General features: G+C 45.0%; 1 protein-coding gene across 1 annotated transcript in view; it reads left to right on the top strand.

The window, feature by feature from the left end:
• Positions 1-3,085: 3,085 nt before the first annotated feature.
• The window catches only part of FAM81A (family with sequence similarity 81 member A), a 90,543-nt gene continuing 80,720 nt past the window's right edge, over positions 3,086-12,908 (top strand). The window contains exon 1 of the mRNA XM_070421681.1: positions 3,086-3,286. The gene's annotated coding sequence lies outside the window, so the exon portion shown is untranslated. The remainder of the gene's footprint in view (positions 3,287-12,908) is intronic.

Genomic DNA, 12,908 nt, shown 5'->3' with positions numbered 1-12,908 from the left:
ACTTGACATTTCTGAGCTCACCCGGGTGACTCTCAGGAGACAGGGACCTGTGTCCTCATCCAGTTGCCCAAATCCTATCTACCTGAGAGCATCCCCCAGGGCAGCCAACTGGGACCGTCACCAAGAGGCCTGGAGCACCTGCAGCCCGTGCCTCACCACACATCTCACTTCCTTTATCCTCACAACTTGACCCAGGAGGAGGTGAAAGTCAATATCCAGGGACCCCTGAAAGGGAGAGTGGAATTTCATACCTCTAGTCGCAAGGGCATTGGTGGGCCTGAGAGGCTGGAAACAGCGCCACCACGTGATCTTTCCAGAGCCTTCTCAGTGACAAATCCAGAATGAGCTTCCCTTCCCTTCCCATGTCAGGAAATGATCAACACCCAGCCCTCCCTGCAGGCATCCTCACACTGCTGGGACCAGGAGGAAGTGTAACACATCAGAAGCAGCGGCTTCAGGCAAACCGCGAGCTAAGTGCTTTCCGCACGTTGTCTCATTAAATTGTCATTCTGCTTTGAGATGCGCATCATCACCTCCCACTTGACACACCAGGAGATTGAGGCTGAGGCTGGGAACTCACTTTCTCCAACTCACATGGTTTGCAAGTGGTCAGGACGGACGACAATGTAGGTACTAACACTACATTATTTGGCCAATTGAAACCAGTTACCTATATAACTTAAAAAAACACACAGCTTTATCGAGGCAAAATTTACAGATCATAAAATTCACCCACCATAAGTGTGCAATTCAATGACTTCGGTAAACTTACGCAATTGTGCACCCATCACCACAGTCCAGGGTTAGAGCATGTCCGCTACCCCAGAATGCTTCTTCACGCCACGCCTACCCGGGGTCTGAGGCAACGCTGCTCTGTTCCTGTCTCTGTAAGTGAAGTCAGCCCACATCACCTTTCATTTTATGAAAAGCTGCACTTGTTTTGTGGAGACCGGTAAGTCAGCTCTTAACTCTCACTTCTGCCGTGTGCTTTGGGTGAACACCAGAAGGAGGGCATTGTGCCTCCGCGGCTCAGGAGGCCTGCAGGGAAAGGTTTTGTTGGTTGGTTTGTCTGTTAACTGCTCCAGGCTTCTGAGGACACACACCTGAGCACTGCCGGCTGGAAGTGGAGAATGGGGGTGGGGGTGGGAAATCGTACATGTTGATTGTTCTGTTCTTTTGCCTCTTAAAACATGTAAAATAATGGATCTTAATTTATGGGCTTCCAGTCCAATTAGTTTCAGGAATGGCTCCATTTAAAATAAAACAGAAAGTAAAATAAAGCCCTACACCGCCAATTTAAAAACGTACTCTAAAGGGCCCACCTGACGCTGCATCACCTGTGAGCCTGCTCCTGCCCAGGAAAGGGGCTCCACCTGCGAGGGGAAGTGAGGAAGACAGTAGCAAAAGGTCCACTTTCATTCCCTTCCCTAAATACCACCCGTTAGGGCATGACAATGTGATGTTCCTTTCTGCTCCAGACCCAGGTCTCCCTAAGGACCCTCTTCTCCTGCCTCTGGACCGCCCCGCCCTGCTCCGCCCGCCCCCCCCCCCCCCCCCATCACTTCTGTGATTCCTTTCTCTGGGGCAAGGTCCAAGTTAGCTCCGCAGGGTGGAGGGAACCGAACCCCTTCCTTCCTCCAGCATCCCAGTTCCTCTGAATGAAAATCCTCTTCCACCCAGAGATCAAAAGCCCCTACTTCATGACCAGCTGCCTATTCCCACCCTTCTCCTACCTGCTCCTCTTCTCACCAGGAGCAGCTACCTGCACAGGCGGAAGGAGGCTCCCAGGGCAGGTGATGCACTCCCTCCCACAGTCACTCTCAGGGGCCGTCTTTTCTTTACCCAGACAGATCTGAAAACAATTTTTTGTTTTTAATATTTTAATTGATTTCAGAGAGGAAGAGAGAGAGAGAGAGAGAGAGAGAGAAACATCCATGATGAGAGAGAATCATGGATCGGCTGCCTCCTACACGCCCCTTACTGGGGATCGAGCCCACAATCCAGGCATGTGTCCTGACTGGGAATTGAACCAGTGACCCTTCAGTCTGAAGGCCGATGCTCTATCCACTGAGCCAAACCGGCTAGGGCAAGCAGTTTTAAGTTTTATTCACAAGTTTCCCTGGTGCAAGAGCTGGGAGGGAGACTGACTAGAAGCCCAACAACAACAACAATAATAATAGCTAATATTTATTAAATACCTGCTACGTGTCATGCTGTGTGTTTTATCTATTTTTTCCTCATATAATGCTCAGAATAACTATAAAGTCAGTGATATTATTAGCCTCATTTTACAGAAAACTATTAGTATTATTAGTACAGATATTCTTAGCATAGATATTGTGTAGAATTATTGTCATTATTAAATTATTACTAGTACAAATATTTTATACCTATATTATTAGCACAGAAATTATTAAAGTGTAGAAATTACTAGTAAAGGAAATAGTATCAGTATTATTATAGTGCAGAAATTACTAATACAGAAAATAGTATCAGTACCATTAATGTAGTGCATACATTATTATTGTTATGATACAGAAATTATTAGTGTGAAATGATATCCATATTATTATTATAGTATAAAAATTATTAGTACAAAAAATTGTATCATAACATTATTACTGGTCGCATTTTTCAGAAAACTGAGTCTTAGAGAGGTTAAGCAAAGTTACCTAAGGCTAAAGTTCTCCATGGAGCTAGCTGAGTTCACTCAGGCATTAGCCATTAAGCAATACTCATTCTCCGCCCCATCCCCTGCCATCCCCCAGGGCAGGGGAGGAATGTGGGGAGGAGGACGAGGAACTATGAGGAAGTCACAGGGACAGAACGAGAAAGAACTCCAGGTACTTTTGGTGACTTAGGTCCAACAGGAAAACGGGTAACCAATTAACCTGGGAGATATTCCCACATCCTATTTTTGAAAGAAAGAAACCATTTTGAAAGTTAGAAATGAGTTGGAACAATGCTGCATTTAAGCTGAGCTCAAGCAACAGGTGTTTGTTGAGTGTAGATTTTACACTAGGCCATTCATTTTGCTTTGGATAGTATGTTGAATTATGTTACCTTTGTGATTACTTTCTCCTAGAGTTTTGCTCGATGAATGAGCCCAAATCTCCGCCCCAGAGGTCAAGGGGCATGAACAGAGCACAGGCTAGGATTTGCTCTGGGAACAGTCCCTGGGACAGAGGACAACGAGGGGAGGAGCTCCTTCCCTGTGAGGCTGCGGGGAGCCCAGAGCTGGACTGAAAGGACTGGAAGAACCTGGATCTGCAACGGAAGCAAAGTGGTAAGTAAGTGTACGTCTCCCAGGACAGACCGCTGGAGTCCCCACTAAGAAAAGCTTACCAGCAGTTCAGCCAGCATCTGACAAGGGGCGGGAGGGTACTCAGAGCACTGAGGGGAATTCCTCCAGCAGTTCTCAGACTCAGCACCACTGCACCACTTCTGCAGAGCAGAGGAGAGACAATGCGTGGAACCGTGGAACCGGCTTCCTCCTCTCACCCTCCGAGGAATGGATTCACTTCCCTGCATGTGGGGGGGGGGGGGGCGGGGGGGAGAGGGCAAGATGCTCTGCCTGTACCTCCCCCAGGCCCACACCTCTGGGTGGAATCTCCTGCAGCCCTTGCTTGAGTGGGTAGGAGGCAAAGGGGGGAAGAGAGATAATCCCCATGAAGAGGGAAGGGAGACTGGGACAGAGGGAGAGGGGGCGGCTGGGCGAGGGGAGGAGAGGGCTCCAGTGCAGGGGCTGGTCCAGGTCTGCCCTGGGAGCCAGCTGGGCCGCTCCTCTGCTTCTCGCTCCTCCCGGGTGTGGGGTTATGCTGGAGAGAGCCGGGCTCCTGGGTGGAAAGGGGACTGGGACCCATAAGGTGAGAGGTACGGTGGAGTTTGGGGCAGACGGAGTGTTGTGTTGGTAAAGGAGATTTCAGAACTTGCCGAAACAGAAGGACCCTGGGGCACTGTGGGTCTGAGAAAGTTTCCAGTCATTTGTGAGGGGGTTTCTTACCTTCAGAATTCATGTTTCTACCCTGGGGGCTGGTTTCCTGACCAATCAAAAGCCTCAAAGACGCAGTGGTAGAGTCGGTCCCCTCCCTGCACTTCCTGTGCTCCTGTCTGCTGTGGGGGGCTCAGGGGGTTCTGGGCATCAGGTAGGAAGGCAGAGGGGCCTTCTGGACTTTCCACTGTTGGCATTCAAATTACTCTCGAAGCCATTGAGAAAGGTCTTCCCTGAGCATTTTGCAGAGAAGAAAATCAATCAAAAATTTGAAAGTGAGAAAAATTCATTAAACACACTTACAACCGTGTTACCTTAGGGGAGGTAAGGTGAGGCCAGGTTCAGGCCGAGAGAGCAACCGGAAGGAGCGAAGGAGTGTCAGAGTGTGGTTCACACTCACAGCTCCCTGGGGAGAGACAGCAGCCACGGGGGCCTCGAGGGGAAACCCCAAGGTCAGCCAGGAGGCAGGAGAAAGGGGAACTGCGGGCCAGCACCTTATTGTGGTGTCTGTGGGAAGGGACAGGGGAGCAGGTGAGAGGCTTAGAGGTGATGAATTTGAGTCATTTCAGAGGCCCCTGGGACACAGGGGCTGTCCCGGCTGTCTGGTACCTGCCCTGGGGGGTTGGGGGGGGCTACAGTGTGTCTCCAGTGGCCCAGATGTGAGAGCTGGTAAGGCAGGTGGTGGGGTGTGCATGTCTTTGGCTGCTCAAGCAAGGGGAACTGACTGACCTCCGCCAGGCCCTCCGCATGCAGTCAGGACGGCATGTAAATAAACTATGTGACACCTGTGACCAGAGGGATGAATACCTCATTTTCATGTTTTAGAGGACATAAAGGTCTCCCCACATAAGCCTAAATTTGCAGAGTTGGAGCCATTACCTCCTGTCTTATTTGCATGTGAGAGTTGTTAGCTAGGCCTTTGGTAGATGGCTGTCTCCATCCTCAGGAAAGGGCCTGGCAGCCTCTGAGCTTGGAAGCCATAGTTTCCTCCCCGGGGTTCCTATCATCCTGAGAGAAGGTGCAGGTCAAGCTGCCAGGAGGCTCTGGTCAGTAGAATGATGGCTCTCCCGAAGATGCCGCATCCCGACCCCTGACCTTGGGAATGTTAGCTTCCATGGCAAAAGGGAATTAAGGCGGCAGATGCAACCAAGGTTGCTAGTCAGCTGATCTTGAGATGGGATTCCTGAAAAGGGGAAGAGGGAGGCCCGGCCGGTATGGCTCAGTGGTTGAGCACCGACCTATGAGCCAGGAGGTCATGATTCGATTCCCAGTCAAGGCACATGCCCAGGTTGCGGGCTCCTTCCCCAGTGTGGGGCGTGCAGGAGGCAGCCGATCAATGATTCTCTCATCATTGATGTTTTTCTCTCTCCCTCTCCTTTCTTCTCTGAAATCAGTAAAAATATATTTAAAAAAAAAAAAAAAAAGACTGACTGCTAACATCTTGCCATCACTTTCCATCTCTGTCTCCATTCCCCCGCCCCTTGCACACACACAGCAAATACATAGCATATATCATGTGCAGGGCACTGTGCACTATGAAGTCCTTGAGTCTTCAAAAGGACCCTTGTGGGTATGTGTCAAAGAGCTGCGGTACTTGGATATTGGAGTTATTCCAAAATGTGTTGGAACAGTTCAATTTTAAAAATATCATTACGCCAGAAAAGACATCTTTTACAATTATTTGAACTTACGGTGGAAATTTTAGATGTCAACCTTAAAGTGTACATGGGAGTGCATAGTTTTGCAGAACTCTTTCTGCGGGTAAGTAGCTCGAGTTTGTAAAGGACTATTCTAGACTCTCACAGGTGTGTCTTCCCTAAGTGATGTGCCTGGGATCACTAAAGAGGTTGGTGGTGCGGTGGGTTGGGGACAGATGTGATGAATCAGTTAGAGGAGCGCCAGTCATTATCCTGAAAGAATCCTGGGAAATAGCTTAAAGGAAAATCAAAATGAGAGACTATGAATAGAAAGGAGTTCAGCTCAGGGGAGGTCCAGAGGGACGGGCACTGAGTAACCAGGCTGTGCTCTCCAGCATCGCATGTGGTCCCTCCCTCAAACGCCATCCCAACCCGTCCTCTCCCCTTTCATATTTACTTGATGTTCTTAATGATGTCCCCTCCTTAACGTCAAACACTAAGTGTTAAACTTACTCTATGATCTATATAGCAATGTGTGTGCGTGAGGGGGAGGGGACTCATTCTATTTTACCATGAATGTATTAAGCAAGCAGACACTTTTTTTCCCTCTTTTGGGAACCAAATGAACGTCATAGCAGAAATGTCATGGTGCATTGGGGAACCAAAATGAGTGGAGATGTAGTTCTAAAATTGACTAATTGACTAATAGACTAGTGCAGAGGTGAGGCCGAAAGCAGAGGCAATGGGAAATCTACCATAGAAAAGAGATGCCCTGAATGTAATTTATTCAAACTGATTGTTGCCACCAGTCAAATTCATCAGCTGTAACCCCACCTTTCACCTGTCAGAAAACAGCATTCTCTAACTTACAGGAATAAGTACGCTGGTTCTATGGTGTCTCTTGAATCTATCCTCTCCAAGAGTAAATACAGAAAGTATAGAAATGTTGTTAGAATTTGCTCTGATCAATAGCTCAACTGAAGTTGCAGAAGTGCTTCTTAAGGGTGGTACAGTGCTCACTTGAGTTCACTTATTTGGCTATTTTTCCTTCTCAATGTCCATGCTAAAACGTGGCGTGGTAGAAAAAATCCTTAGTGAATGAGTTGTCTTGCTCTGGTTCCTTTTGAAACCTGGTGACCTAGGGATTAGAGCTTGGGCTTGGAAGCCAGAGGGGCATGCGGTTAAAATGATTATCAGTAACTGGTTGTGAGGCTTGGCTGGTGCACAGTGGGGGTGATGTGCCTTACTCACAGGACTGCTGGGAGGAATCAAAGGCCATGGTGCAGAGAGCCCAGGTCCCCGGTCTGCAATACATGGTGGCCAATATTATCCTTTTGATCTGTAATTTGGTTTCTGAATAGACTGACTGCCAGCAAAAATCGTATGCAGAAGACGGATACAAGTCTCTTGGCTGTTATTTTTTCAGTTGTAAAATCACAAATTGATATTCTGGCTTTAAACCATTACTGGTAGTTTGGTTACTGAAACCATTTCATCCGTTTGATTAACTATTTAGATAATAAAACATTTACAAACACCATCTCACTTAATTCTCATGAGAACTTATGAGTCAACCAAAACAAAGAGTATTATCCTTCTTTCCATTTAGGGAAGTGAAAAGTGAGTTTAGAGGATATTAAATAACTCTCACCTTTGTTCTCCCTTTTCCTCTCTAGTACTACCCTCATCCCTCTTCTAAGCACTAAAATCACACATCCTCATCAGAGCCCATTATAAACGTTCCTCTTCTCTTTTCAGAGGAAAATAACTCATTCTTCTTAGACCTTCTATAGCACTTGAAGTGTGAACCATATAATTTAGCACCTTATTACTGTGTCCTTCATTTCTTTCCAATGAAGTGTGTGTGTATGTGTGTGTGTGTGTGTGTGTGTGCAATATATATAAAAAATATATACATGTAATTTAACTCTGCCCAGCAAGACAAGAAACCTCTCAAGGTTAAGGATCGTGAAACTTAAATAGATTTTGGGTCTTACTACCCAGCCCCTTTTCCCCTTCATACTCCCTACCCCAGAACTGGACTCAGAGTAAGTGCCTGGTGTAAACTGGATTGATTCCCAGAAGGTTTACCTGAAATGATGACCTAGAAAATCCATGGCAGGATAAAAATGGAGACTGGCTCCTTAGGGACTGTCATCTAAGAAGCAGAATAAAATGTTCCTGGGAAAATTGAAATGCAAAAAAGCAAACATGGGCAGGAAACGCATCACTTGTATGCAGCTTGTAGCACTGATTCTGGCAATGCCTACCGTGCCCCTGTAACTGTGACCAGGACATGCCTTTAGTCACAGTGTCCCCCAGTCATGCCACTGTGACCCTATGTAGGTGGGGACATCCTTCTGTGGCTTTATGACACTCTGTTCTCCCTTCTGAAGTGATGAGAATTGTCTAAAAAATTAAACAACTCTTAACTGAGGGAAGCTAAATATCAACTGGTATTTTTGGAGGCTCTCTTAAATTAGGACAGCTGAGTTTAATGGAAAAATAAACATGTTTTGTACTGCATATCAGTTGCATATTGCTGCATACTGAATATCAACCTACAGAGAATTTTCCCTTTTATCACTTTTCTCCCTGTTTTTATATGGTTTATTATATAATCAAGTAGATATTCCTTGTAAATTCCAAAAGGCAAGGCATTACTAGGGTTCTTTTATAACATAAAATTCCAGATTTTTTTCCAATGATTCTAATGACCAGGATTCCTATCTCCTAGAGTCTAGGACAGTGGTCGGCAAATTCATTAGTCAACAGAGCCAAGTATCAACAGTACAACGATTCAATTTTCTTTTGAACTTCAAAAGAAACTTAATTTTTTAAACTTAAACTATATAGGTAGGTACATTGTTATTAACTTAATTAGGGTACTCCTATGGCTTAGGAAGAGCCACACTCAAGGGGCCAAAGAGCCGCATGTGGCTCTCGAGCCGCAGTTTGCCGACCATGGTGACCTAGACCACTGTTCCTCATACAGTGAAGATGACAAGGCCCTTGAGGATTGTCTAGTTCTGGGGGGTCCTGTTCTCCAGGGGAATGCTCCTCAGTCTTTGAGGTGCATAGGAATCAACTAGGAATTCTGTTTCATAGATCTGCATTTTAACAGAGAAGTAGTGCTTGTACTCCTGGTCCACACACCACATTTTGGGTAGCAATGTTCGAGAATTGGGGCTCAGTGGAAAGACAGGTCCCTGATAGTTTGGCCAAAGATTCTTATGTGGAAGCAAATGTGGTCCCCATAACTGGAGGTCAGAAAAGTCTTTAAATTCTAGATGTCCCTGCTTTAAAGGGAAGACGAGCTGGGGAAGACCTGAGTTTTTGAAGAAAAAAAATGATTAGCAGCTATTCCTCCTCTTTCTTCCCCTCCTCCTCCTCTTCCTTCTTTTTCATGCCTGATAGAGACCAGGGAATCAATGTGTTAATACTTGTCCCTTCTGCCATCAATACTATCTCTGTGACTACCTAGCTGTGGGGCCGTAGGTAAACCACCGGAAATGCTGCAATACCAACGAACATATACTCCACGCGATCTGCATGGCATCTGGTCCCGTGCACTTCACTGCCTTTAGCCCCAGCAGTCCTTACAAACCATGTCATTGTGAGGCAGAGCTTCTTTGACCCCCAGAATGCTTTAGTGTGGGGACACCTTCCTGTTCAAGAACTTGTCATTCATTTGATCATGTGGACACTGATAGATCATGTAAGACAAGCTGCCATTGTAGACCTTGGCAATCATTTAGAATAGGAGCTTTAGGTTCCAAGAGGAGGAGCCCCAGGACCTCGGAGTTGGAAGGGCGGTAGCGTCTTAGGGTGTGTGTATTAGGAAATGACTAGTGCCTGGGAGCTCTCCCTGGTGCTGCTTAAGGCTTCTCCACAGAAACCTCTTGAATTTCTGCTCTTTTGTCTAAAAAGCATCCATCTAATTCCTGGCTTGTAAATGTGCCCTACTTGGACTTTTCTGCTTGATTATATTTCATATTTTTTTTCTGGCCAATACTTGGAGCCTTTTGTTTTGCTTTGGAAAAAGTAGTGAGGTCTTTAAGCTCTTTCTTTGAGGACAGATCTTCTAAACCATTAAACCCTGTCTGTTTATCTATCTATCTATCTATCTATCTATCTATCATCTATCTATCTATCTATCATGTATCTATCTATCATCTCTCTGCCATCTCTGCTTTAATTTGATGTTCTTGACAAGGGAAGGGAAAGAAAGTTCATTGTGGCCATATCTTCATAAGCAAAATAAGGCAGAGGCACATAGTAGGTGTTAATGCACTTTAAAAATTTTGCATAAGACTTATATAAAATAAAATCAACCGTTTAAAAGTGTACTATTCAGTGGCATCTAGTAAAGTCACACTGTTGTATAACTACCACCTCTACCTATTCCACCCCCCCCCAAAAAAAAACCCCACTTAATGCATACCTTATGAAAGCAAAGATTACTTGGGTGATTCAGAAGAAATTTCTGCCACTTATTGGATTCACTAGGCAATTTATTGACTCTAACAATTGTAAATCTCTTAACTATATGAATACTTTTTATCTTTGTTTTGCCTATGTAGTAATGAAAATAATGATAATACCAGTTATTATTCATGGAATATTATTTTACTATATGCCAGACACTTTAAATATATTTTCCTATTTAAGCCTCAGAACAAGCTAATGAAATAAGTGCTATTATTAACTTTTGACAGAAGAGAACACTGAAGCACCGAGAATTCAATTAACTTGCCCAAGGCCACACCGATATGAAGCCGTAGAGCTGAGGCTTAATCCAAGGCTGTCCAACTCCAGGACCTGATCTCTTAATCACAGTAAAATAATGCTTCGTGTGGACACGCACTTGTTATCTGTGCCAGGCATGCATTTTGTTAAGCTCTCAGCAAGCAAAATATTGGCTACATGTACAATCAAGATTGGAAACATGGGAACAAGGAATGAGAAGCCAACAAAACACCAGAAGTCTTCCCAGAACCTTTAAAATCATGGTTTATAACTATAACCTCCTTTCTCTTGCATAACCAATTTCTTTTCCTCTAGTGGATCACTACTGGCAAAAAAGAAACCTGCTCTAATGTCCATTTTAAAAACAAACATCAAAACCTCTCTTGATTCCACATCACGCCTTTCTGGCTGCCTTCCTATTTTCCTGCTCCCCTTCACTACACTGTGCTCACTGCTTCTTCATTCATCTCCCTTCTTTCCCAACCTGCTCCAATAGAGATCATGTCCTCACCTCTCCCCTGACACAGCCCTCATAAAGGTCACAAATGACCTCCATGTTATCAAATCCATTGCTTACTTTTTAGGCCTTAACTTGTGAAACTTTTCGTCAGCCTTTGACTCAGTTGGCCATTGGGTCAGCACTTCTTGAAACTCTTCTTATGCCTTCTGTCATCATCCTCTCCTGGTTCTCTTTCAACTACACAGGTTCCTCCTTCTCACTCTCCTTCCCTGGTTCTTGGTTCTGATTCTAGGCACCTGGTTCCCCCTCCTCCGCCCAAGGCTTAGTTCTGGGACCCAGGCCATTCCCCATCCGCATGTCTTCCCCCAGTGACCTCATCCAGTCCCATGGCTCCCAGTGCTCCTTTTATAGCTCCTGCTGTGACATGACATCTGCTCAGACTCCTCCCAAATTTAAGATGCCACCTTGATATTTCTTCTTCAGGTTTAATAGGCATTTCATACTTAACACGTCTAAGACTGAGGTCTTGATTTGAGCCCCTAAACTTGCTCTTTCCACAGAGTTCTCCATCTCATAAATGGCATCATAGTTTACCCAGCTGCTCAGATTAAAAAAACAATAACAACCACCACCTTGATTTCTCTTTCCTCCATCCCTAACTCATTCATGACAAGTTGGCTTACCTAACTCTACCTTTACATCATATCAGAAATCAGTTGACTTCTATGTATCCCCATCTCCCCTGTAACCATTGTAATCCAAACCATCACCATCCCTCACTACTACAATAGCCTTACCTCTGATTTGTCTGCTTGTTCTTACTACTCATTCGTTCTGAAAACTGCCACCAGAGCCAATCAGATCAGGTGACTCCACTGCTTAAACCTGTCCTTTGGTTCTTATCTCAAATAAAACTGAAACGCTTTGCTTCGGCTTTCAAGCTCCTACATACACTGCCCTCTAAGTTCACCTAGTTCCCTACTCTCCCTCTCCTTCTAAGCTCTACCACACCAGTCTTCTTTCTAGTTCCCACATATGCCAAGCCCCTTCTTTCCTGGCTGGTCCTTCTGCCTGTAATTCATTTCGCCTAGATTTTAAAAAATTATATATTATTATTGATTTCAGAGAGGAAAGGAGAGGGAGAGAGAGAGATAGAAACATCAATGATAAGAGAGAATCACTGATCGGCTGCCTCCTGCACACCCTACACTGAGGATCGAGCCTGAAACCCAGGCATGTACCCTCACCGGAATCTAACTGTGACCTCCTGGTTCATAGATCGACACTCAACCACTGAGCCACGCTGGCTGGGCTCTCTTAGATTTTTACATAGCTGACTTTAGATCATTCATGTGTCAGTCCAATAACCCCTTCCTGGAGAAGTCCATGCTAACTATCCTTTCCAAACTAGTCACCAAGCTCCATACCGTTCACTATCACATGGCTTCTTTTGTTTTCTCCATTATCCTCATCACTATCTAAAAATGCTTTGCTTGCTTGTTTATTATCTCTTAAGATATAAGCTCCATGAAGGCATAGACCACACTAACAACTGTACCCCTCATGCCTAGAACAGTGCCTGACACAGTTTAGGTGCCCAGCAGATGAGGGAATTGAGGCTCAAAAAATAACTTGCCCCAAACCATCCAGTTAGTAAGTGATGAATCCAAAATTTGAACCCAGGTCTTTTTACTATAAATCCTGGAGTTCTTTTTTTACATGATAATTCATGTAATATATATTTTATGTAAAAAAGTTACCTGGCTTTTTATTATTCATAATTGTGAAATAATAGAAAATATATATTGGTCTCTGCCCTTGGTTCCTGGCACAGAGCTCCTAAAACGCTTGTGATTTCTGAAGTGATAAAAATGTTAGGGGCAGCTTTTGCTTTAGTGTATTTGGGTTTTGATCCCTGTTCCTAACACAGGGCTCCTGAAACCCTTGTGATTTCCTGGGTGATAGAGGTGTCTTTTATTCTAACGAGGTGACTCTGGGTGGGGTCTTGCATGCGGGCTGGTCACAGGGTAGACCAAACCATGATTGGAAGCTCAGGATTTTCAGCCCCAAC

The sequence above is a fragment of the Myotis yumanensis genome, unplaced genomic scaffold (assembly GCF_028538775.1).
Source record: "Myotis yumanensis isolate MYYU_CA2020_CCGP unplaced genomic scaffold, mMyoYum1.0.hap1 SCAF_1, whole genome shotgun sequence".
Taxonomy (NCBI): Eukaryota; Metazoa; Chordata; class Mammalia; order Chiroptera; family Vespertilionidae; genus Myotis; species Myotis yumanensis.
This window is presented reverse-complemented; position numbering and strand designations above follow the sequence as displayed.